The following is a 25,485-nucleotide window of genomic DNA, read 5'->3' as shown; positions in this document are numbered from 1 at the left end:
TGGTACGGCTCATCACACCTTGGCATTTCTTATTGTGTACTAGTATGTGTCACAACCGAACCTGGGTCGACCCACACTCAGTTCTGGCACTCGGACTCACCAGCGGGTGATGTGAACAGGTTCAGCCTGGTCTGCCCCCAATCCATGCCATGTGTATACCAGTGGGATAATTTCCATAGCCTGTTCTGGGCTGTTTCCTATTGTGCTTCTTGTGCTTACCTGCAGGGACTGTGTCCTGCCAGATGAGTTGCCCAGGCTCCTCCATCAGAAACTCTCCCATTGCCAGGTTTCGCGCATACCAGTGGGTCCATGAGCCAGCCCTGTTCAGTTCACCTCCTGTCCTAGCAGGAACAGTGGTGTTTCCTGACTGCTCTTCAACCCAATCTGGTTCTTATTGTTGGATGTTTTAACCCAGCCATGGCTCTTCCATACCCCCATACAGCTTACACATGGTTCAGTAAGAGCTGAGACCTAGCCTAGTCTGTCATACATTTCCCCTGGTCCTGCAGAGCACCAGATGGTGTTGGAGTCTGGCCCGGCTTGGTGCTTCCATTCCCAGTCCACACTTGTGCCAAGTGAAATTACACTCGTATCCTGATTTGAACGCAGCCCCATTTACAGCCCATGCGCTCAATGGTGGGAAACTCAACCCAGCTAGAGTATCCCCTTAGCTGCCCAACTGGGCCTAGTCCCAGCCTTAGATCTCATGAAGGTCAGTGGTTGCTCTGATTCAACTTGGTAGAGCCCCTCACTTGTTCTGTCCCCTTAGATGCTGTGGCTTAGCATCCCTGTCTTACACAGATCAGTAAGTGAAGGACCTACTTGGCATGGCCTGTGCTCCAACCTGATTTCTGTTGTTTCTTATGAGTTAAGGTTAGCTCAGCCCTGCCCATTCTGTCCCCTTCCAGTGGCAGCACGGCCCACCCCACATCCTGTTAATGGATGCACTTTCAGGTGCTGCTGCCTTGACCTGCACTGACTGTTTTGGGTTCCTGCACCCGTGTGTGATGGCAGGTGGCATGGTCACATCTAGCTTAGGCCATCCCAACCCCAGCTTGCGAACTAACCAGGGGAACTTGTATTTCCACAGGGTTGGGCCTACACAACCCCATAGAGTCTACCCCCAGACCAAGTTCTCTCACATGCTGGATAGAGTCTTGACCCTGCCAAATGTGACCACTCCACCACTCCACCAAACAGTTGGGTAATGGTACCCATCACTGCCAAAGAGGCCCCCATTCATAGCATTGGTGTGGGCTGGTGTGTGATGATCAGTCATGTTTTAGGCAAATAGGACATTTCTGTATTCTGAATTGGGTTGGTGTATCTGACTAACCGTAATTGTCTTCTGGGTACTTCCCTCCAAACCACCAGGTCTCAGTCCCCACGCATGCCTAAAACTTCCATGACCCTGTTACTGGGAATCACCCAAGATTCACTACTCACCTACACTAAAATTGGACTTAGTCATGGGTGTCCCCAGGCAGCAAACACATCTTAAAAAACCCCAGAGTTTGCCGCCGGGCGGCCAGCAGGCAAAGCCTGGCATCACATGGTGCACTGGCAGCCCTGGGGGAGGCTGAGGACTCGTTCACTGCCTTGTGGCAGTGTCTTTGGCATGAGCCCCCAGCATTGGGTCCGACCCGGCAGGGGCAACCCCCACAGCCGCCACACTGTGAGGAGCAGCACTTGCCCCCAAACCCAAGGCCTGAACCCCTGCCAAACTCACCCAGCCGCCAGATATTAGCAGCTGGGTGGAGCTAGGAATTTTAACCCAGTTCCCAAGTTCCCTTATGGCGCTCTTACCCTGAGGAAAGAGCTCTCTTGGGATGCTCACATCTTTTCATCTTCTTTGAGCTCTTTACTTTTGTCTGACTGAAGATGTTCCAGGCTTACCCTCTCTCAGGCTCTAGTGTAACCTTAAAATCAGCCATTTCTCCAAGTAGCCCTCATTCTTTTTTGGTGACAAATAATAAAACTAAGGTATCTTAGCAGATACTAGCAAAGATACACATACATGTAACACACAGAAGTCTGTTTCTGTATGTCTGTGTATAACGTCTGTGTGTGTAATCCTGAGTTCATAGTGATGGCTATAATTACACTCAACACCAGATGCCTGACCTTGCCTCTATCCATATTTCTAATACCCTTCTGCAAAGCGAGAGTCGGGTTCCTGTTATCTACAACAGAATTGAATGTACTTGTTTGTTTAGTTATATAACCAGAGAAAGTGATTCCAGCGCTGCTAAACCATCATTGCAAAGAAACCTCCTTATATTTTGTGTGTGTGTGTGTACACTGACAATATATAGAGTCTTAGATTCAGAAGTTATTTTGATGAGAGAACGTAACTGATACATGGCTGGTTTTCATTAGTGTTTGATTTTTCTCTCTCACCCTTCTGGTTGTCTTTGACACTGTGAGAGTTAAATCTGTACTGAGAATAGTCATCACTCTTTACCTTCAGCTCATTCCCACCCAGACCCTGTAGACAGTCAGATTCATTCATTTCTTTTTTTTTAAATTATTTTTTAATAATCTTACTTAGTTGATTAGGGTACAAAGTGTCAAGGGCTACAGGGTGAAAGTGGGTAATACCATTGTTTCCACACTAATATTATGATTTTCAGATTCATTAATTTCTAATTTAGCCTTCCTGTGTTCCTCTTAGTAAAAATAAGAAGATACAAGAGTTATTTCTACTTCTTTTGCATTGAAAGATAGCAAACTACATTTATTCTTTTAGACTTCACTTTGTATCCTGAATGTTACTGCATGTTTGTGGGAATTTTCCATTTTTTTTTTCAAAATACTCCACTTGTTATTGGACATTTAGATGTTTTCCAGTTTGCAGTTACAAAAAATGGTGCAGTTTTTACATTTTTACGATATGCAAGGGCACTTCAAAAATTCATAGAAAAAATTGGATTAAATACTACAATTTTTTGAAATTCATGCACAGCTTTAAAACTTTCTCCTTGAACTTTTTGAAGATCCCTTATATATTTGTGTTATTGAGTATCTTCAGGAAGATAAAAATCTAAAATTTAACTGTATGAACAGTAATGTGTTAAGAAAAAAAATACTTGTGACAAGACAGCTCCCCTCTACAGATCACTCCCTGTGTGTCAGTGACAGCCAGGCTAGAGCCAGGAGCCAGGATGCAACTCACATGTCCCATGAGGGGGCATGATCACCAGAGCCTCCCAGGAGTCCAGAACCAAAGCCATGAATGAACCCCAGGTGGTCTGCTGTAGCCCACAGACATCTCAACTACTGGGCTAAGTAAGTGTCTGCTGCCTCTAAGGGATTTTATACTAGTCTTGAAGTGTGTTCACCTGCTTGTTCTGGTCTTCGCATCTATTGTGGTCTCATAAATGTATTCAATGCTGTTGAAGTGAAATACTCAATTATAATGATTTTTCTGTCTGGGATTCCTTGAAATAAGAAAGCTAGAAGTGGGGCCTGGCATGGTGGCGTAGCAGGTAAAGTCCTTGCGTTACATGCATCAGGATCCCATGTAAGCCTGGGAAAGCAATAGAGGACAGCCCAAAGCCTTGGGATCCTGCACCCACATGGGAGACCTGGAAGAGGCTCCTGGCTCCTGGCTTCAGATTGGTGCAGCCCCAGCCTTTGCAGCTACTTGGGTAGTGAATCATTAGATGGAAGACCTTCCTTCCTCTCTCTCTCTCTCTCTCTCCCCCTCCCTCCCTCCCTCCCTCCCTCCTCCTCCTCTCTGTATTTCTGACTTTCCAATAAAAATAAAAGCTAGAAATGGCTTTGGGAGTATTTTTAGTCAAGGTTAATTTTTTTCAACTGTACTTTAAGAGGCTGGGGCAAAGTTGATTAAGCTGCTACTTGGGGTGCATGAGTATTAAGTTGTCAGTTCTAGTCCTGGCTACTCTGATTTTGATACATCTTCCTATTGATGTGTCTTTGGGGACAGTGGATAATGGTTCAAGTGCCTGGATCTTTGGCATCCATGTGGAGATCTGGCATACAGTGCCTGGCTCATGGCTTCTGCCTGGCCAGGCCCTGGCTGTTGTAGGCTTTTGGGAAGTGAACCAGCTGGTGGTTCATCTATGATCCTCTCCCCTTTCTTCTCACCTCTCCCCCTCTCTATTACTCTGTCTTTTCAAGTATTTAAAAAAACATATTAGGCATGTATATACACACACACAGTTAATACTGAAAGCCTCTACCTACCCTCATCTAACAGTTCACCCCTCAGGTGGCCACTACAAATGAGTCAAAGCCAGGAGTCATTAGCCCAATCTGTCTCCCATGCGAGTGGCAAGAAGACACTTGGATTATTACTGCAGCCTCGCAGGGTCCACACTAGCCTCGCAGCCACACATGGTCCACACACTAGGAAACTGGGAGTGAGGAGCTGAAGCCATGCATCACATCCAGGGACCCTGATGTGTGCCGGGGACATCATAACTGGAGAGTAACCACTAGGCCAAGTGTTTGCCTCTCAAGGCCCATCGGAAGCAGTTGGCTGGTTCTTGTACATGCTCATCAATGCTGTGTTATCACCTGAAGAAGTAGACCCAGCTGGTTCTGGGTCTTGTCCTCTTAGATTAGGTTTCTTTGTGTTAGACTTTTGACTGGCTCCTTCTGGAGTTACCATGGAATGGCAGTAGGACAAGACAACTAGGCATAGTATAGAAATCAGGATTTCAGCATCCGTTTTCTCAGTGATCACAGAGGACTGATCATGAACTGCAGATCTTTGGAGCAATAGCATCTCAGATGCTCATATTACACTGCTGGTCTTCTCACATGATTGATGACTTCTAGTCTTTGTTGCAACAAGTAGACATAGATGTAGAAAGGTAGCCTCCTCTCACATTGCTAGACAACCATACGAAAGGTTGGTTAGTATAGCTTCCCGTCAGAGCGGCTGTGAGTTCATCGCATGTCGCCTGATATCAGTAGTTCTCATCTGAGTAGAAGTTCTGGAACTCGCAGTCAGACCGGTGTGGCCCTGGCAGAAGACACTTCAGCGTGTGCATGCGTGTGTGTGTACTCGTCCACCATGTAAATGTTGGAATTTTCTTGTGTGCTTTGACAGGGATAAGGTCGAGTGGGGCTGTGGAACATACTCTGAAGGTTAATCTCTCTGAGATCGTTAATGAGGATCAGATAATAAGAGGCTAAAGAATTACTTAGGGTAGGAGATGAAACCTGTTGGTGTATGAAAAATTACCTCGGGCCTGGCATGATAGCCTAGCAGCTAAAGTCCTCACCTTGAACGCGCTAGGATCCCATGTGGGTGCCAGATCTAGTCCCGGCAGCCCCGCTTCCCATCCAACTCCCTGCTTGTGGCCTGAGAAAGCAGTGGAGGATGGTCCAAAGCCTTGGGACCCTGCACCCATATGGGAGACTCAGAAGAAGCTCCTGGCTTTGGATCGGCGCAACTCTGGCCATTGTGACCACTTGGGGAGTGCATCAGTGGACAGAAAACCTTCCTCTGTGTGTCTCCTCCTCTCTGTGTATCTGCCTTTCCAATAAAAATAAAATAAATATTAAAAAAAATTACCTGATGGCCACATCTTAAATGTGATTTTATATCATCCCTGTTTAAAGTATCTGCTAAAGTAGAAGTTAGAATAAAAAAAATTAAAATTAAAATGATTTGGGCTATAAAGCCTATCCTATTAGATACTGTAATATTTGAGTTCTCATTAAGAATTTAGTGTCTGTCTTAGAATATTGACACTTTCATTCATGCTGTACTGATGATGATGATGATGATGGTGATGGACTGACAATAGCTAACCGGAGTGCCTTTTTTAGATTAGTGAACCACAATGTCTGTTGAGAATACCTGTGTCTTTCAGTATGTTTTTGTCATTAGAGTTGCTTTTGTTCCTAAAGGTTCTGAATATGTTGGCAAATGGTCTAATACCCTTTATGTAACTCAGAATTTTCATTTCCTGGGCAAGCATTTGTCACAGACATCAGGATGCCTGCAGCCTATATTGCTTGCTCTTCTCTTAATTCCAGCTTCGTGCTAAATGTGTGTCCCAGAAGGAAGCACGTGCTGGCCTGAGTGGCTGGGTCCCCACCATTCACATGGGACACACGGGTTGAGTCCTGGACTCCTGGCTTTCCGCTGGCCCAGCCCTGGCTGTTGTGGATATTTGGGGAGTAAACCAGCAGATGAGAGATTTCTCCCTCTTTGTCCCTTTTCCTCTCTCTGCCTTTTTTGAAAAAGGCTTTCCTTTGTTAAGGTACTTGTATTCTATATTAGATGCTGGAGTTTGAAGGATTTTGGCATTAAGATGGTTATAATAGTTATATAAATTTTGTAATAAACTTATTTAGATTAAACTATTTTATTCGGGGCCCGGCGGCGTAGCCTAGCGGCTAAAGTCCTCGCCTTAAACGCGCCGGAATTCCATATGGGCGCCAGTTCTACTCCCGGCAGCTCCACTTCCCATCCAGCTCCCTACTTGTGGCCTGGGAAAGCAGTCAAGGATGGCCCAAAGATTTGTGACCCTGCACCCGTGTGGGAGACCCGGAAGAGGTTCCAGGTTCCTGACTACGGATTGGCGCAGCACCGGCCATTGTAGTCACTTGGAGAGTGAATCATGGGACGGAAGATCTATCTCTCTGTCTCTCCTCTCTGTATATCTGACTTTGTAATAAAAATAAGTAAATCTTTAAAAAATATTTTATTCGTTGATTTCAGCATGATTTTATGTCATGTAGGAGGAATCTTGCTGACTTCAGTATGATTTATATATTTGAAGTTTTTCAGTGAACATTACCAGCTGCAATTTTAGTAGTTTATGAAATAAAGAAAAAATTCTGAAAATTATTAATCATTACCTGTGCTTTTAAAAAAGGTTTTAAGAGATTTATTTATTTGAAAGAGTGACAGAAGAGAGCATCCTAATGCACAATGCTGATCACGGTGTAAATTAAAAAAAAAAAACTTATTTATTTGAAAGAGTTGGGGATTAAGGAAGGGGGAGGGAGCAAACAAGCGCTTTCACCCACTGTTTCACTCTCAAATGGTTGCACTGACCATGCCTGGGCCAGGCCACATCCAGGAGCCTGGCACTTTATTCAGGTCTCCCAGGTGGATGATAGAGTCCTAAACATTTGTGCCGTCTCCTGCTTTCCGCAGGCCATCAGCCAGGTGCTAGATGGGAAGTGGAGCGGCTGTGGTAGGAACCGGCAACCATGCTTTACCTGCTCCACCACAACGCTGGCTTCTTGTTGGGTGCTCTCGGCTTGGCCTTGTGCTGGGTCTGTCAGTGAATCTTCATCATAGTCCTGGGAGGTGGGGTGATATCTCCCATTTTACAGTGAAAAAGCAGGCTCTGGAACCAAATATTAGTTTGGGATCATGGAAGAAAAGATAGGCAGAGTCAAATTATAAACCTAAGCTTAGGCTCTAAAGTCTGTGCTTGATTGTTTCACACGACCTGACCCACTGCCGTGCTTGAGTGATTGTTTCACAGGACTGCTGACATGTTTACTTTGAGTTTGCAAAGTAACAGTTAAGGTCCTCTGAAAACAACCTATCTGTTTAATACACTTTTATTTTATTTAAAATTTTGTTTTTTAGTTTTAAAGGCAGATTTGACAGAGGAAAAAAAACCAGACAGGTCTTGCATCTTACTGGTTCACTCCCAGATGACTGTAAGGGCCAGAGCTGAGTTGATCTGAAGTTGGGAGCCAGGAGCTTCTTCCTCATCTCCCACGTGGGTGCAGGGCAAAAGACTTGAGCCTTCATCAGCCAATTTCCCAGGCCATAAGCAGGGAATTGGATGGGAAGTGGAGCAGCCAAGACACTAACAGATGCCTATATGGAATATGGGCACTGTGGGCAGAAGATTAGCATGCTCTGCCACCATGTTGACTCCACACACTTTATATTTTTAAAAAAGAAAGAAGTTGCAGGCATTTAGCCTAGGGGTTAAGTATTCCATTTTCATCATGTATTGGAGTAGTTAAGTTTGATAGCTGGCTCCTTCCTGGCTTTAGTTTCCTGCTGACGGGGACCCTTAGGCAGCAGTGATGACTCAAATAATTACTGACACTCAAGTGGTAGGTCTGGATTGAGTTTTTGGCTCCAGCTTCAGCCCTGCCCAGCCCTGGTTGTTGCCGGCATGTGGACAGTGGATCAGTATATGGAGCTCCTCTGTGTGTGTGTCCCTCTATCTCTGAAATAAATAATAAAATAAAACATTTTAAAAAATGTGATTGTCTTTAGGCAAGGTTGGAGTTAAGAGTAGAAGAACAAGGCCTTTGCCTGCCAAAATAGTGTGGGGTAGAATTCTGTCGCTCTTCTCCTTCCCTCCTCCCTCCCCTGGACTGGCCATGGAAGAATTTGTTAGGAACCAGAAGAGAAACCTGCAAGTACTTGCTTAGAGATGTTAGATTCTGAATAGAATGTGGGCTCTTGTGGGCCTGGGATCATGCATTGGTGAGTGTGATAGGAATCAAGTGAAATTGGCAAAGGGTATGTGAGTAACCCAAGAATCAAGACAGAATTGGAAGCAGTTATTGGAAGTCTTCAAGTTTAACAGTTATTCAGAGTCAGTTTCTCAAGTTTAACCTTTCAGTAAAACGTGAGATTTTCAAAAAATGTTTGCTAAGTAACAAAAATCCAGAGAAGCAAATTTGGTGAAGGATTAGGTGTGTAGTTTTTACTGAAAAGAAAAAGTGTTGCATATTCCTGTGATGTCTGATTTCTGGGGAAATGCTTTTGAAATTTTGACAATTTAAAACTTATTCATTACTGAGTCATTTTTTGTCATATAGGACACAGGAATGAAATTCATGCTTAGGAGAGAAGTAGGTTGTCTTATTGTAGTGGCAGAGCATGCAGATTTGAATTATTAAGGTATCGGCATGTTGATGCAGAAAGACCCAGTCCAAAAAATGATGGCAGCTTAATGGGGATCAGGCTGCTGTGTCTTCACTCTCATTGGCTCTGTGATGGAGAGAATAGTTTGTCTTTGAACAGTGTTGGAGTGAAGCTCTTGAAGTTCCAATCCTGACTTGTGCTAAATAAGTTTCAGTCATTCCAATGAGTTTGTCAAGTGTATGAGGTGCTGTCTTACTGATACTGCTCCCCCTACAGGTTATCTGTTGCTGTTTAATAAGCCACCCTATATCCTAGCCGTTTAAAACAGTCATTTTACTTAACAATTGTGTGACTCAGGAATTTAGATAGAACTTGACTGAATTATATGTGCCAGGTGGTGTTGCTGGAGTATCCTCTTCCAAGTTGGCTTTTTAATTTACATGTTTGTGTTCCTTGGTATCTTTATGTAACCCCATAGTGTTGTATTTCTCAAAGTGATACTGTGCATAGTTTGGGCATCTCATGATATGTATGTCTTAAGTAATTAAACTTCTTTTTTAAAAAATTATTTAAGGGTGGAGCAGCACATATTGTGTGCATGTAAGGACACACGCATGTGCGTGCGCGCACACACACACACACACACACACACACGGCAGGTGGAGAGAGATGGCTGAATCTTCCATCTGCTGGCACATTCCCCAAATGGCCACAAAGGTCAGAGCTGGGCCGGGCGAAAGATTGGAACCCAGAACTCCTGCTGGATCTTCCATACAGGTGGCAGGGACCAAAGTACATGGGTCTTCATTTTTTTTTTTTTTTTATTTTTATTTTTTATTCTTTTTGTACATGGGTCTTCATTTGCTTCTTTCTAAGATTAACAGGGAGCTAGATTGAAAGTGGAGCTAGATTGAAAGTGGGGGGCGGGGGGCTCCGGGGCGATCCTGATGGTCATTGCAAGAGAGGGTGGGGATCCAAACCTGGAACTAAGTAAGGACCAGAAGAAGCTCCTCTCCCTAGTCCCGAAGAAAGTTTGCTGTTTTGTTTCTGCAGATCTCTCAGGGCTCCTGGCTGTTGTTCCGATGACCTTGGGTCCTGTGAGGAAAGATTTGAGCCTCTTCCATCCCATGTGGTAAATCCAAAAGGGGCTGGGTAACCTCCGAGTTCTCAGCCTTTGAAGGCACTCCAATTGCCATTGTTCTCCTTGTCTGTTGGGATGTAGTGCTTGGTGAGGATCCGAGTCTTTAGGGTTGGGATACAAGCCTCCTCCTGTCCACTTGCTCCACTCTGGGGTCCCCCCCTGCTCTGTGCATATGACCTCCTGTTAAGAGGTTGTCAGGATCGCTCTTGATTCCCCCTATATGTCTTTGTCATTTAACTATTGTTTAATGCTGATTTGAGCCTGTTGTCTATGAATTACCTGTCATGTTTCTGGTAGGTTATACCTAACGTCTTCCTCACACATTCTAAGGAGATGGAAGATTTCCTTGTTCTTCCACCCCATTTCTGAGTAGCTTAGGGTCTTAAAAGTATATTAGGTTTTACAATTCTTCGATGTAGAACATAAGCAGTCTGATTCACATTAATTGTATGTTCATTGAATACATCACAATATCTTAATGCATTAGATACAGGCTGTTTGAGGTTGAAATAATGTTACAATACATGGGTGCTATTTTCCGGATTGACATCCTTTCATCTTATATTAAGGCAAACATGTGGTATTTAACCTTTTGGGATTGGCTCATTTCCCTTAGCATAATGGTTTCCAGTTGGGCCCATTTGGCCACAAAAAACTGCATTTTGTTTTTCTTAATAGCTGAGTAGTATTCCATGGAGTAAATGAACCATAGCTTTCTTATCCAGTCTTCTGTTGATGGGCATTTTGGTTGCTTCCAAGTTTTTTCAATTATTGATTGTGCTGCTATATACATAGGGGTGCATGTTGGTTTCTCGTGTAGCAAGTGTTTTGGATATATTCCTAGGAGTGCTATTGCTGGCTTGTATGGTATGCAGATTTTCAGTTGTTTGAGTGTTCTCCATACTGATTTCCATATAGGCTGTACAAGTCTGCAGTTCCACCAGCAGTGGAGTAGGGTTCCCTTTCCTCACATCCTTGCCAGCAAGTGTTGTTGGTGATTTTTTTGTATGTGTACCATCCTTACTGGCATTAGGTGGTACCTCAATACTTAGAACCAAACAGGAAACGATCAGAGTGAATCCACATACACCTTACTAGATAGGACACAAAGATTAGTTACTCCTCACTAGGGTATGGAAGATTTCTCTGCACACCCCTCCTAAAACTGTTCTGCACCTCAACTGTAGACAAAGGCCTGGTTAGATTTATAAGCCAGTTTAAGACTATCCTAAAATCTACCAAGTTCAGCAAACTAATGCGTCAACACAATAAACAGCTAAATACTAAAATGAAAACAGACACGAGACAGCTGAATAGTACTCTGTAGCCACTTTAAGATGTATAGCAGCCGGTGCTGAGTACAAACAAAATCTGAAGGGTCAATGAAGTAATCACAGGAGGTGGTTAAGAACTTGTACTTATAACGTATTGATTACTCAATACTATGTCAATATAATGTTGTAAATTGTTGTTGATGTTATGCTGGGGCTTCTAATTGATCGGGACGATGTTCTGCCAGCTCTGCCTTCAGACCAGAGAAGGTCTCCCTAAGAAACTGTTGAATTTATCTGGACAATAGATGCTGGACTCTATGCTTGGCATATGATTGCAATGAAAGAATCTAGACTTAATTTTTTAAAATTTATTTATTTTATTACAAAGTCAGATATACAGAGGGGAGGAGAGACAGACAAAAAGATCTTCTGTCCAATACTTCACTCCCCAAGTGAGCCGCAACGGCCGGTGCTGCATTGGGCCGTCCTCGACTGCTTTCCCAGGCCGCAAGCAGGGAGCTGGATGGGAAGTGGAGCTGCTGGGATTAGAACCGGCGCCCATATGGAATTCCAGTGCGTTCAAGGCGAGGACTTTTAGCCACTAGTCTACGCCGGGCCCAGAATCTAGACTTAATTTTAACAGTAATACTGCAACTAGGTGGAGGAATCCACCAAGAGGGGCGGGCACGGAGAGGGTATAGCAGAATCCCAGAGCCTATGAATCTGTGTCACATAATGCAATGTAATTAATAAAAAAAAAAAAAAGAAAATGAAGCATCAGGGACTTAAACCGGCTTCTGATATGAGAAGCCGTTGTCACTTAACTCACTGCTCTACAACTCTGGCCTCAGGCTTATGTAGTGACTGGCTTCCTTAAGAGCATACATTCTAAGTGAAAGAAGAGAAAACTTTGAGTTTCATAAGACCTGGGCTTGCAAACCGACCTCGAATCAGTTCTGCCATACTTTATTTCTTTTTTACTTTTTTTATTATTATCATTTTATGATACAGTTCCATAAGTCCTGGGATTTCTCTTACCCTTTGCCTAAATGCCCTCCTCCCCAATGTGTTTCCCTATATTACTACTATAGTATAGTTCTTCATAGACAGTCATATGTCCATCATTGTAGGCATGCACAATGGCAGAGAGCCCAACATCCTATTTTCAAGATACAGTTAACAGTTTCATTGGGAGTCCATCTTTGTTCTGGAGTTAGATATGCATACTGCATTGTATTCTCACATCTGGGTATCATAGTCTCCATTACATAGTTACTACATATCCAGTTAAATGAAAAGCACAAAACAAAATCAACAACAGCAAGAACAATAGAAATTTACACCATGAAGTTAAATAACATGCTATTGGATATGATAGTCTCCATTAAACAGTTACTGTACATCCTCTTAAATGAAAAGCTACAAAACAAAATCAACAACAGGAAGAAAAAGAAAGTAAAAATGCCATGAAGTTAAATAACATGCTACTGAATGACTAAAGTGTCACTGAAGAAATGATAATCAAGAAACTTCCTGAAGAAAATGGTACTACTATATGACCTATGAGTCAGTGAAGAATTTAGTGAGGAAGAAAGTGTTTTGAAGAGTTGAAACTAACAAAACAAAACAAAACAAATCCATGAGATATAGTTTCCGCTGGTCTTCGTTGATGAGATATGTCTCCTGTAGGCAACAAATAGATGGGTTTTGTTTTTTTAATCCAGTCTACTAATTTATGACGTTCTATTGATGAGTTTAAGTCATTCGCATTCAGGGTTAATATGAATGAGTAGTAATTTGGTCCTGTCATTTAGCAATGGTTTGTTCATTGATTTAGTCTTCTGTTGTTATTTTGCTGGAATGTTTTTCAGATTTGCCTTTGTTTTTGATGGGTGCTATTCCTTTTCTCTGTCAGGAGAACATCTTGAAGTATCATTTCTAGGGCAGGTTTGGAAGAGGCATATTCTTTTAACTTTACTGTGGAAGAATTTCATTTCATTTACAAAGACAAAAGAAAGCTTTGCTTGGTACATTATTCTGGGCTGACAATTTTTGGTTTTAGAATCTGGAATATGTCACTCCATTTTCTTCTTGCCTGTAGAGTTTTCTGTGAGAGGTCTCCTGTGAATTGCCGTTCCTTTATACGCCTTTTGATTTTTTTCATGTGCACATTTAAGGATCTTTTCCTTAGGTTTGATTGAAGAGAGCTTGATTATCATGTGTCTTGGTGAAGATCACTTTTGATCAACTCTGTTGGGAGTTCTGTGCTCCTCTTGGGTGTTGTTTCCCAATTCTTTGGTTAAGGAGATTTTCCCTTATTTCATGAAATACATTTGTAAACCCAGCTTCTCTTTCTGCACTTTCTGGGACTCCCATAATACTTATATTTGGCCTTTGAATAGTGTCAATTCTTGAATACTTTTTTAGCTTGACCCAGCTCTGCTTCCAGCTTTTTGTTTTGTTTCCCCTGATGACAGGAAATATCTTCCAATTCTGAGATTCTTTCTTCTGCTTGCTTCATTCTATTTTGGAGACTCTCCATTGTACTTTTAATTTTCTCCATTATATTCTTCATTTGTGACATATCAACTTTAATTTGATTAATTTCCTGTGTGATGTGTTCCTTAAATTTCTTTGAATTCCTGTATTACATGCTTCTCGTTGTTGATAAGAAACTTTATAACAAGTGTTTTGATTTCTGTATCCCGCATTCTCCCTATGTCTTCTCTTCCTCAGTTAACTCTGAGGTTGGCAAAGGGTTTTACTCCTTTGCAGGGGAATCTTCAGTAATATTTATTGTGCCTTTGTCTCTTTTGCTCTTGGTCATTGTACTTCTGGTTATCAGATTCTTCTCCTTGGGTCAGGTTTCTGAACTGTCGCTCACAGGTCTACAAAGCAATTTTACTTATTACATGTGGCACTTGGCTCTTTGTTTGCAGTCACTTGTGCCACTCCCTCCAGCGAGTACCAGGTCTTGGTTCTTATGTTAGATTTCCACCATGGTCTCAGTAGCCCCAGCTCTTGGCTTACCAGTCTCCACCTCCTGTGATACTGTGCTGAGGCTACACCATTGTCTGTACAACCTTTTTCCCACTTCCGGTTGGAGCAGTTCCCAGGATTAGGGAGACACCAGATGTCCAATATAGCTAGGTTGTTGGTGGTGCTGATCTTGTTAGAAGCTGCTAGCTGTTATGTCTGAGGGCCACACGGATCTATTTTGACCCATGCGATGCCGAAGTTCGTATTATTTTCCTGTGGAACCAATGCAATGCACTGAGCTCAGTGAGTTCTCTTCCAGCTCAGTGAATGCACAGCTCACTGTTTTTCCACACTGTACAAAATGGCGCCTGATGTGCCACTACTAGAGTTCTTCATCTGCTGGCTGTCAGGTCTGAGGGCTATTCAAACCTATCTTGGGTGGAAGCTCTAGGATGCCACGTTATTGCAGTTCATTGAGCCAGAAATGAGTTCACTTCCAGCTCAGTGCATGCGCGGTACTTTCCATAGCCATTGTCTCTCTATACAAAATGGCACCCGATTTGTCTCTAAAGGGCAGTCTGTGCTGTGAAATCCACCTTATTCCTGCACCACCCATCTGGGACCTGCTGCTCTGTCTCTGCTCCTGGTCAAATCAAATGGACCAGCAGGATGGGCAGTTCTTTGTCTGGGTTCACCTCCTGAGCTCCTGGTGAACATCCCTTCCCACCTTGTTGCTGGTGGAGTTCTGGTTGTTGGTGCAGTTCAGATTGCGCTTCGCTGAATGCCGCTGGGATATCAGTCACTGCAACACCACACTGTTGTGTCCTCTGCTTTCCTGTGTCTGTCAGTCTCTAGGTGTCCCTCTGCTGCTGTTCTGTCCTCTGCTATTTGCTGGAATGCACCTTTCTGTTTCACAGTGGCTAATGTTTCTCTGTTTTTTTTTTTGTTTGTTTGTTTTTTGTTTTGATCAAACGGTCTCTTCTTTGGGACCTCAACACTCTCTCCAGGACTCTGATCACATGCACAATGTGAGTATGGGACGTAAGGGTGTTGAGCCGTCACAGAGGCCCCTTAACTGTGCCCACTCAATCCTGGAGCTCCTTGCTGCTGGACAAGGCCTTCAGCACTGCCCTGGCTGGCTGTGGGTTCTGGTTCTCAAATGCCGGAGGACAAGAGCAGCTTTAGTTTAGGAACTTCCGGCATTTCTTGGCGCCACAGTTGCAGGGCAGCTTGTTGCTGGCATCCTCGATGGGGAACTTAAAGTCATAAGTGAGCTCCTCCCCCCGGTAGATCTTACGCATGGCAAAGATGACAATGTGCTTCTGCCCATCAGTGTTGATGACCCGAGAGTAGCAGTTGGGCTCACAGGAGTGATTGATGAAGCGTGCAGCATTTCCATGCTGTTTCTCTGTTTTAACATGTCCTTACCCTGTTCCACCATCTTGATTCTCTGCTCCACGCCTGCTAAACTTTCTTGATCAGGTTAATTACAGAACACACACAGATTTGGGGAATAAGGATGCAGAGCTTGTTTCTTCATAGGAAGAATTTCAGACTTTGTGGTAATCTTTCCTCCACCACAGGGCTATTAAGTAGAAAGGGGAGAATTCTTAGGAATCATGTTGATATGCGACTTTACCAGGAAACAATTTACTTACCTAGTGATTCAGCAGAGATTAGTTGATTGTCAGCCTGGACCAGGAGGTAAAATGGAAAGAGCTGCCAGAGGAGATGGTGGAAAGGAACAAAGATAAGCTTAGCTTTGTAATTGTCTGCCCTGCAGGTGCCCTAAACTCTTGGTTTTGTGACCTTGGCCTGGAGTCTCAACCTGCCACTCTTAATCACTGAGGGTGTGGGGCTCACACCTGTTCTCCTTCCTCAGTTTTTGGACTCTTCTTTGATCTCTCCTGCTCTTCCTTGACTCACTTCTTTAGCCCAGAGTACTACTGTGGCTTTTTACTAAAACTCTCCTGTTTCCCTTCTTTTTGGCTACCCAATACCCACTCCAAGAATGAGCAACAGTGTGGGAGAAGAGAGGGCAAGAGACAAACTTGGCTGCACTCAAGGATACTCTGGCACCTTCAGCAGTGACTTGGTGTAGTTTGAGCCCTTCTTTTCTAGACTGTGTCATTGCCCAGTTTCTGCTGTCTCTTAACGACTTTTTTTTTTTTTTCCAGAGGGAAAGTAAGGTTAATTCTTTAATATATTAGATTTAAGTTTATGATTACTCTAACTTCGCTAGGGAACATTAATCATCAATAGCAAAGTATTTCTTTTAGCTGATTTTTTATAGTTTTCTCTGAGATAATACAACAGTATTGCTCACTTAGAGCTAATAACTTTTTATTGAATTTTAATACACAGTAAAATATACTTAAATAAACCAAAAGTAATATTTCTCCCAACAAAAAAAGCTATTTGAAAATCACTTTCAATCAATGTAGAGTGGAAAATATTGATGTCTTTTTTTTTTTTTATTGTTTAACTTCATTAATTACATTGTATTATGTGACACAGTTACATAGATACTTGGGTTCTCCCACCCCTCCCCAAACCCTCCCACCATGGTGGATTCCTCCACCTTGTTGCATAACCACAGCTCAAGTTCAGTTGAGATTCCCCCATTGCAAGCATACACCAAACATAGAGTCCAGCATCTTATTGTCCAGTCAAGTTCAACGTCTTCTTAGGTATACCCTCTCTGGTCTGAAGACAGAACTAGCAGAGTATTATCCCAGTCAATTGAAAGCTCCATCATACCATCAGCAAAAATTTACATCATTATGGAATTAATTGACATAGTAATGAGTAACCAACAGGAAACTCATAGAAGAGATGTCAGACTGTAAGCATGCTGTTCAGAGAACATTGTGATGTATAGAAAATTATATGCCTTGCTTTTAATAATATGCAAATATTTAAATTATAGGGAAAGTTGGGTTTTACTGGAGTGTATTTCTACTTACTAGACTGGAATATTTATAGAGCTTTTATGATGATGCTACCCTCTAAAATCAAGAGGAATAACACTTTGACTATGTGTATTTATGCTTTCATGGAGAGTATGTGTACATGTTTTAATAACAACTGCAAAATTTAAAACATTTCCTTGGTTGTGTCTTTCAAATCCACAGAGTTGCAAACTGGGGTTTTTGTTTAACTTACCACTTGTGGTTAAATGTTTTGAAAAAGTTCACTTCATTAGTACAAGTTTAAAATACTAATATCTTCATATTTAAAACATTTTGGGTTGGATTTTTATCATGAGCAAACTAATGCTTTTTGAAAACTTCAAGTAGTATATAATAGTTAAAAGTGAAAATAGGTCCCTGTGGCTCCAGTTCCTGCAGTGTTGCTTTTATGTAACTGTCAACTGTTATAGCATACAGTTTATATAGGTGGGGGCATGCGTTTTGTATCATGGTTAATATATTTCTTAACCACATAGAGCAGAGTGCTCACCGCTGCTCCTAATCCCGACTTCTTGCTAATAGATATGCTGTGAGGTGGCAGTGATGGCTTGTTCTGACCTGGATTGGTAATGTGGCTTCTGAATCCAGCCTGGACCACCCTTTGCTTGTTGGGAGTGAATCAGAGGGTGGAAGGATCTTTCTCTTTCTCTCCCTTTCTTTCCTTTTCTCAAAAATCAAAGAAACTGTTATATTAGTATGCTTGTCAATAATGATCTTAAGCAGTAATTTTATCTACATTCCAGCCCCCTGTTGCAATGAGTTGTTACTGATGTCCAATGTAGTGGAAATGTATTTGCCTCTCAGGAAAGATGGGAGGCAAGCAAACAAATAAACAAAACTCACCCAAAACCATTGGTCTAGTAAATTGCACTACAGGGGCACAGTGGGCTAAACTGTCCCCTGGGATGCAGGCATTCCATATTAGAGTGCCCACTTGAGCCCCAGCTGCTCCACTTCCTACTCGGCTCTCATTCAGGTTAATGCACCTGGGGAAGCCGCAGAAGTCACTACCACCTCTGTGGAAGACTCACATGGAGTTGCAGGTTGCTGGTTTCAGCCTAGCCCAGTCCCAGCTTTTGTGGTCATTTGGGGAGTAAACCAGTGAATGCAAGGTCTGTCTGTAGTCCTCCCTCCTCCTCTCTGTGTGTATCTCCTTCTCAATCTGCCTTTCTAATGAATAAGTAAATGTTAAAAAAGAGTGCTGCAATTAAAACTTGCAGAAAACTCGACTGAGTAAAGTTAATCAACTTTGACTTTTGTAAAATTAAATATTAGCAATTAATAAGTCTTCTAAAAGAAACCTAAATGGAAAGTAGACAGTTAATTTTATTTACCAGGGAGAATTGTGTGTTTTGCTTAATTTTTGCTAGTTACATTCCTTGAATAATTTTGTAATTGTGATGTCAACTACTTTTCCTTTTACACTATAGAAATAGGCCAAGAATTGAAGTGATGTGCTCATTTGTGGCCAGTAATGAAAGAGCAAGACTGGTTTCCTGGTCACCTGATCCCCACCTTTCTGGACCCTTGAGGAGATAGTCCTTTGTCCTGGAGAAACTGCTGCTGAATAATGGATGCATGACAAATGGCCTGCCTGTCCGCGCAGTGTGCTTGGACTGTTTTTTTTTTCTGTAGAGATAGTGGTGAAAGTTGTGTTAGAAACAGTAGTGTGTGATATTTTGTACCAAAATTAGGGTTTCAGGTGAGTTGATAGGCTTTGAATACCAAATGCATCGCATTGTAGGGGATACTTAGAATGAAGACTAGAGGCTGTGCATGAAGAGCTTGTGTTCCATGTAGATGTCATTTTGTCTTAACTTGTTGCCGTAGTAGACAGCTCGGAAACACTCACGTATATGTAGGCACCTGGTTTTCTGCCCTTACCTTTCCTGATAAAGCATCCAGCTCACCCTGCCCTTCCTTTCACAGGAGCAGTCACGTGAGATTACTTTTGGGCTATAGATACTGAGAAGCTTCCTTCTGCCCATGCACTCCTTTTCTTCTCACCAAACATGCTAATTGCACACATTCCTTTCCCTCACCGTCACCTTGTGCTGCCATTCAGTATTTTAAAGAGTACTTGTGAGGCTGGTGGTTTGGCATAGCAGGAAAGGCCACTACCTGCAGCATCAGCACGTTGTTTAAGTGCCAGTTCAAATCCCAACTGCTCCCCTTCTGGTCCAGCTTCCTGCTCATGTGCCTGGAAATAATGGAAGATGGCCCAGCTGCTTAGACCCTGCACATATGTGGGAGTCCAAATGTAGTTCAGGCTTGTTTTCAGCCTGGCCTAGCCTCAGCCATTGCAGCCATACAGGGAATGAACCAGAGGATGAGTGATAATTATATCTTCCCATGTCCTTCACTTCCTCTTTCTAACTCTGCCTGTCAAACAAAATAAATACTAAAAAATAAATAGCCTTCATAAGTTCCAGAGATAACCTTTTGAACTTCCACAAGTATATATCCAAACCATCCGCTTTGTGTCAAGTATCAACATTTAAGATTGAAATAATGAAAGAAACCTTCAGTATGATATTTTCATATTTTGCCAATTAGATTATAAGTGTTTTAAGTGTTTTATTGACTGAGTACACATCTGTATATGTGTTTGACTATGAGAATTTCAGATGTATTGTTTCACGGAGAGTTTTATGAAAGAGCCTGGAAACCTTTAATACTGATTCCTTGGGAAATGTCTTAATTCTGCAGATAACTTTTGAAAAGTCCTTTAAAATCTCCTGAAAATGATTAAAATGGCTTTATGATTTTTTATTGTATGGTGTTATTTATGAATGACCATTTTTTAAAAGGATTTATTTATTTGAAAGGCAGAATTAGAAGGAATGACACAGAAGCCTTCTATTTACTGGTTCATTCTACAAATGCCTGCTAAATACTAAGGTTGGGCCAGATGAATCCAACAGCCCTAGACTGCATTTGGTCTCCCACGTGGGTGGCAAGGGCCCAGTCACCTTCTGTGCCGCACCACCCACCCTCTGTTCTTAACAATGATTGATGGTTGAATTTAAGGTAATATTTTTCATTCTAGTTTGTAAGTATCTTAGGTACATTAACGTCTGTTAATGTATAAGGTGTATTTAAGCAGAGTGAATATTGCACAAGGCAATGCCAGGTTTTGCTGCCAGAATTCCCCGTTATACCCTATTCTCTGCACCTTGTTAGCCATCAAACGAATTTCGGGTGTGCTGTGTTACGTGCTTACAGAGGGCTGTCATGTAAGCAGCCAAGACTACTTTTCTAAATTTTCATTTTCTTTTTAAAAGATAGCAATTTGAGGACCCAGCACAATGGTTCAATGGCTAAATCCTCACCTTGAGGTACCGGTTTGTGTCCCGGCTGCTCCACTTCTAATCCAGCTCCCTGCTTGTGGCCTGGGAAACCTGTAGAGGACGGCCTAAAAGCCTAGGGACCCTGCATCCACATGGGAGGCCAGGAACAAGTTCCTGGCTCCTGATTAGCCCAGCTGTGTCTGTTGCGGCCACTTGGGGAATGAACCAGTGGTTGGAAGATCATTTTCTGTTTCTCCTTCTCTCCATAAATCTGCCTGTCCAATAAAAATCAATCTTTAAAAATTTAAAGAATCTATTTGAAAGGCAAAGTTATGGAGCTTCTACCCACTAATTTACTCCCCAAATGACTGCAACAGCCAGAGCTGGACCTCTCCAAAGGCAGGAGCCTGTGGCTTCATCTGGGTCTCCCATGTGAGTGCAAGGGCCCAAGTACTTCTGGCTTACACCATTGCGCCACAACTGGCCACCCCCTTTTTTAGAGGGAACAACCTTTACCTGGAAGCATTCAGGATACTAGCCTCTCCCACCCTTTTAAATTCTTTTAAATTATAGAGTGGTATTCTTAGTAGAAGAATAGTTATTTCATTTGAGCTGCATCAGAAAGAACTGAAGATGACCAACTTTGTTTCTGTGTCAGTTTACAACCTCCATACTGTACCAGATAAGGTTAGTAGCTATTGAAGATACAACCAGGACAGGACTATCTAAAGACATATTTAGTATACTTCCCCCCCCCAGCCCCCAAAAAAGACACTATACAACTTAAAGACAAATTTTCAACAGCCTCGCATTTCTGGTTTTTGTTTTGTTTTGTTCTTTTAGGAATTGAATTGTGTGCAGGGGATTAAAGGCTTTATAGACAAAAAACCAAAAAGTAAAAACCCGACTCTGTCCCTGTGGAGCTCCGTTCACCACAGTGCCTGTCACGTCTGTTTTCTTACAGTTCATATTTCTGAGAGAAGAAACCAAATTTATGGACTCAGGAGGTCAAGTGTTTTTTGAGATTTACTGAATGCAGAATCATTTGTTTTTGAAAACCAGTACTTTATTCTTTTATTTTGTCTCTTTCTTCCTAAGTATTCTATTGAGGCACACAATTCACACAGCATAAAATCATTTTATTTATTTATTTGTTTATTTTTAAAGATTTATTTATTTGAAAGCAAGAGTTAGAGGGAGAGGCAGAGAGAGCTTCCATCCATTGATTCACTCCCAAAATGAACACAGTAGCTAGGGCTAGGACACGTTGAAGCTAAGAACTTCATATTATTCTCCTACATGTGGGTGCAGGGGCCCAATGACTTGGACCGCCTTCCTTTGCCTTCCGTTGCTTTCCCTGGCACATTAGCAGGCCACTGGATCAGAAGTGAGGCAGCCAGAGTATGGATGGTCAACCGTGAGGAATACTAGTGTAGCAACCAGCAGCTTAACCTACTGTTTCACAATGCTGGCCCGTGAAATTAGTCACTATAAAGTGAATAGTCAAATGGCAGTACAACCCACGGTTGTACAACAATAACCTTTATTAAGTTCCAAACACTTTTTAAAATAAAGATTTATTTATCTTTCTTAAAAAGGGAGATTTACAGAGAGAAGGAGAAACAGAAAGACCTTGCATCCGCTGGTTCACTCCCTAAATGGCCACAATGGCCAGAACTGAGCCAATCCAAAGCCAGGAACCAGGAGCTTCTTCCAGGTCTCCTATGTAAGTTCAGGGTCTCAAGGCTTTGGGTCATCCTCTACTGCTTTCCCGGTCTACAAGCAGGGAACTTGATGGGAAGAGGAGCAGCTGGGACTTGAACTGGTATTGGCCAGTGTTTATGGGCAAAGAATTAGCCAGTTGAGCATCAAGCCTCTCCAAAACACCCCCACATAAACTCCATACTCTTCAAGTAGTTATTCCTTCCCACTCCCACCTCCCTTCAGCCCTAAGCTATCTTTATGTATCTTTAAGAACATTTTAAAAGATACATTTATTTGAAAGGCAGAGTGAGAAGAGAGGAAGAAAGTGCTTCCATCTGCTGATTTACTCCCCATGTGCCTGCCAACAGCCCAAGGCTAGGCAGGGCTATAGCCAGGACCAAGGAGTTCCATCTGGGTGTCCCACGTGGGTAACAGGGACCCAAGTTCTTGGGCTAGCCACTGTCTAGTAAGCACATTAGCAGAAAGCATGATCAGACGTGTAAAGTAACTGGGACTTGAACCAGGCACTCAAATATGAGATGTGGGATGTGTGACTTAACTCACTGCTGGTATAATGCCCACTTCTTTTCAAAAATTGAAATTAAAATAGTAAAATAAGAACCGTTGTGGTGGTGTGTCAGGCCAGTCATTCACCTGTGGTACCTATATCCCATATAGGTGCCGGGTTTGAGTCTCAACTGCTCTACTTTTGGTGTGGCTCACTACTGTGGCCTGGGAAAGGGGCAGAGGAGGGCTCAAGTTCTTGGGTCCTCGTATCCACACGGGAGACTCAGGAGAAGCTCCAGGCTCCTGGCTTTGGATTGGCTCAGCTCCAGTGGTTGCAGTCATTTGGTGGAAGATCTTTATCCTTTTCTCTGTAAAAATCTGCATTTCAAATAAAAATCAATCAATCATTTTTAGAAGAAAAACAGTTACGAAAATGTTGTGAGATAATTTGAGGTATTATGAGTTGATTTAAAAAAAAACCTTAAGAAAATTGTATTGGAAAAGCAGAGTTAGAGGGAAGGAGAGACAGAGATTCTCCAACTGCTGGTTCGCTCTCCTAATGCTTGAATGGCAGGAGCTGGGCTGATCTGAAGCCAGGAGTCAAGAGTTGTGTTCTAATACTTTTTTAAAAAGTTTTAATTTTATTAAGGGTGGAGCAAGATTGATATTTCATCTGCTGGTCCACTGTGCAAAGGCCTGCAATACCCATGGCTAAGCCAGGTCAAAGCCAGGAGTTTAGAATTCAGTTTGTACCTGGGTGTTAGGGAAACCAAGTAGCTGAGCCATCACCCACTTTATCCCAGGGTGTGATTATTAGACAGCTTCAGTTGGAAGCTGAGTTGGGTCTCCAGACCAGGTACAGGAAGCCTGGTGTGCCAATCAAAAGTAGATGTGAGTGTGCAATTAAAGCTAGAATGTGTACCATTACAGTAGCCTTCCGATTTCTTACATAAAACAGTTATCAACAGCTTGACAGGAATTTTGTGCATTTCTGTCATGCAACTTCTGTACAGGTAATATGGAACTGCACCTTACTTAGCAAAAACCTCCAGTGACTTTCAGAGATGATCCTGGTGGTTATTGTAAACATGTTGACTACATTAGGGAAAGACGTGGTCTTTTCCCAGTGGGATGGGGTTTGAGGAAATTCCATTACTCAGAGCTTTCTTTTTCAAAAATAGGGAAAGCCCTGTGCTGGCTAGATGGCACAGTCCCTGGTTGTTATATCAGTCTGCTGCATATTCCCCTCTCCTTTTCTCTCTCATACTAATATGGAACAAACATAACAAAGATTGATGGAACTCATTAACAAGGGAGCCAATAGGGTGGGGAAGTTGGCTTCAAGACCATTTGGGAATGAGCATATATACAGACACCGAAGAAAGCATTAAAATAAAATTGCTAGACTAGGTACAAAATTGGTTAATATCCATAGGGCATTAAAACCATAACCTTTGGACTTTGTAGGATAGAAATTATTTCCGAAATAAAAATCTGAATATTACTTTATAGGTTCATAGGCTGGATTCTTGTCAGCCGTGAGCTCTAAATCCAATTTCTGGGAGGACCCATGAAACAGTTTTTCAGTATGCACTGGGAGTGCTTTGGAGTTCTTGATTTGCTGCCTTCACAGTTTTGGTTACATTTCTTTTTTTTTTTTAAAGATTTATTTATTTTTATTACAAAGTCAGATATACGGAGAGGAGGAGAGACAGAGAGGAAGATCTTCCGTCCAATGATTCATTCCCCAAGTGAGCCGCAACGGGCCGGTATGTGCCGATCCGAAGCCGGGAACCAGGAAACTCTTCCAGGTCTCCCACACGGGTGCAGGGTCCCAATGCATTGGGCCGTCCTCAACTGCTTTCCCAGGCCACAAGCAGGGAGCTGGATGGGAAGTGGAGCTGCCAGGATTAGAACCGGCGCCCATAAGGGATCCCGGGGCTTTCAAGGTGAGGACTTTAGCCGCTAGGCCACAGTGCTGGGCCCGAGGTTACATTTCTTAACAGTGGGAATGGCCTGTTGTAGTGTGTCAGAGATGGAGGTGGGGACCAGATCTTGGAAGAGCCTCGTATCCTAAACTAAGATACTTCAGTTTTTGTTTTCAACCAATGTTTATTGAGAACTTACTGCCAGGAGCCAGATGGTGGCTTTGTTTTGATCTTGAGTGTGAGGTTGTGCTCTGGTGCTTCTCCGGAGGCTGTGTGAAGGAGTCACTTGGGAAGTTGCTGTTCTGAAAATACACACGGTCTTTGCTCTTGGGTTCTCCTGTGATGTCATTGCCTGTGTAGAGTCCATGTGTTTTGAAAAAGTTTGCAAGGTGATACTCTGTCCTTTCTTTGAAAAATCATTGTTTTTAATTTTTTTGCAATTGAATAAACACTAATAACATGCTAATTGATATTGTAAAAGTTTCTACACTCTTTTTGTTTACTCCTGAAACACTTAATGTGATTATTTTAAAATCAGAATAATCATAAGTAGTTATTATGTATCTTATAAAACTCAAAGTTTTTGAGAAAGTTAGGATTAGTATCCCTAGTTATTTTATTAGATTATATATCTTACTGAAAAACAACACATTATTGTTCTTTAAAATCATAGCTGACCCTTGTAACAAAGATGAGATGAAAAGACTAGACTGTAAAAGAATATTTTTAGTGGGAAAATAGTGGTAAAGGGAAATAATAAAAGAGAAAGTGTGTATGTGTGCTTAACCTGTAGTTAAATTATTTGACTTAAGTTGACAAACTAGGCAGCCATTGTGGATATGCACGCGAGTTCTGTA

At 42.3% G+C, this 25,485-nt stretch overlaps 1 protein-coding gene across 9 annotated transcripts in view; it reads left to right on the top strand.

The window, feature by feature from the left end:
* Positions 1-25,485, top strand: part of USP3 (ubiquitin specific peptidase 3) — a 102,650-nt gene that overhangs the window by 17,081 nt on the left and 60,084 nt on the right. The window lies entirely within an intron of this gene.

Source organism: Ochotona princeps, chromosome 6, assembly GCF_030435755.1.
Source record: "Ochotona princeps isolate mOchPri1 chromosome 6, mOchPri1.hap1, whole genome shotgun sequence".
NCBI lineage: Eukaryota > Metazoa > Chordata > Mammalia > Lagomorpha > Ochotonidae > Ochotona > Ochotona princeps.
The sequence above is the reverse complement of the archived record's forward strand: the minus strand, read 5'-3'. Positions and strand labels throughout refer to the sequence as shown.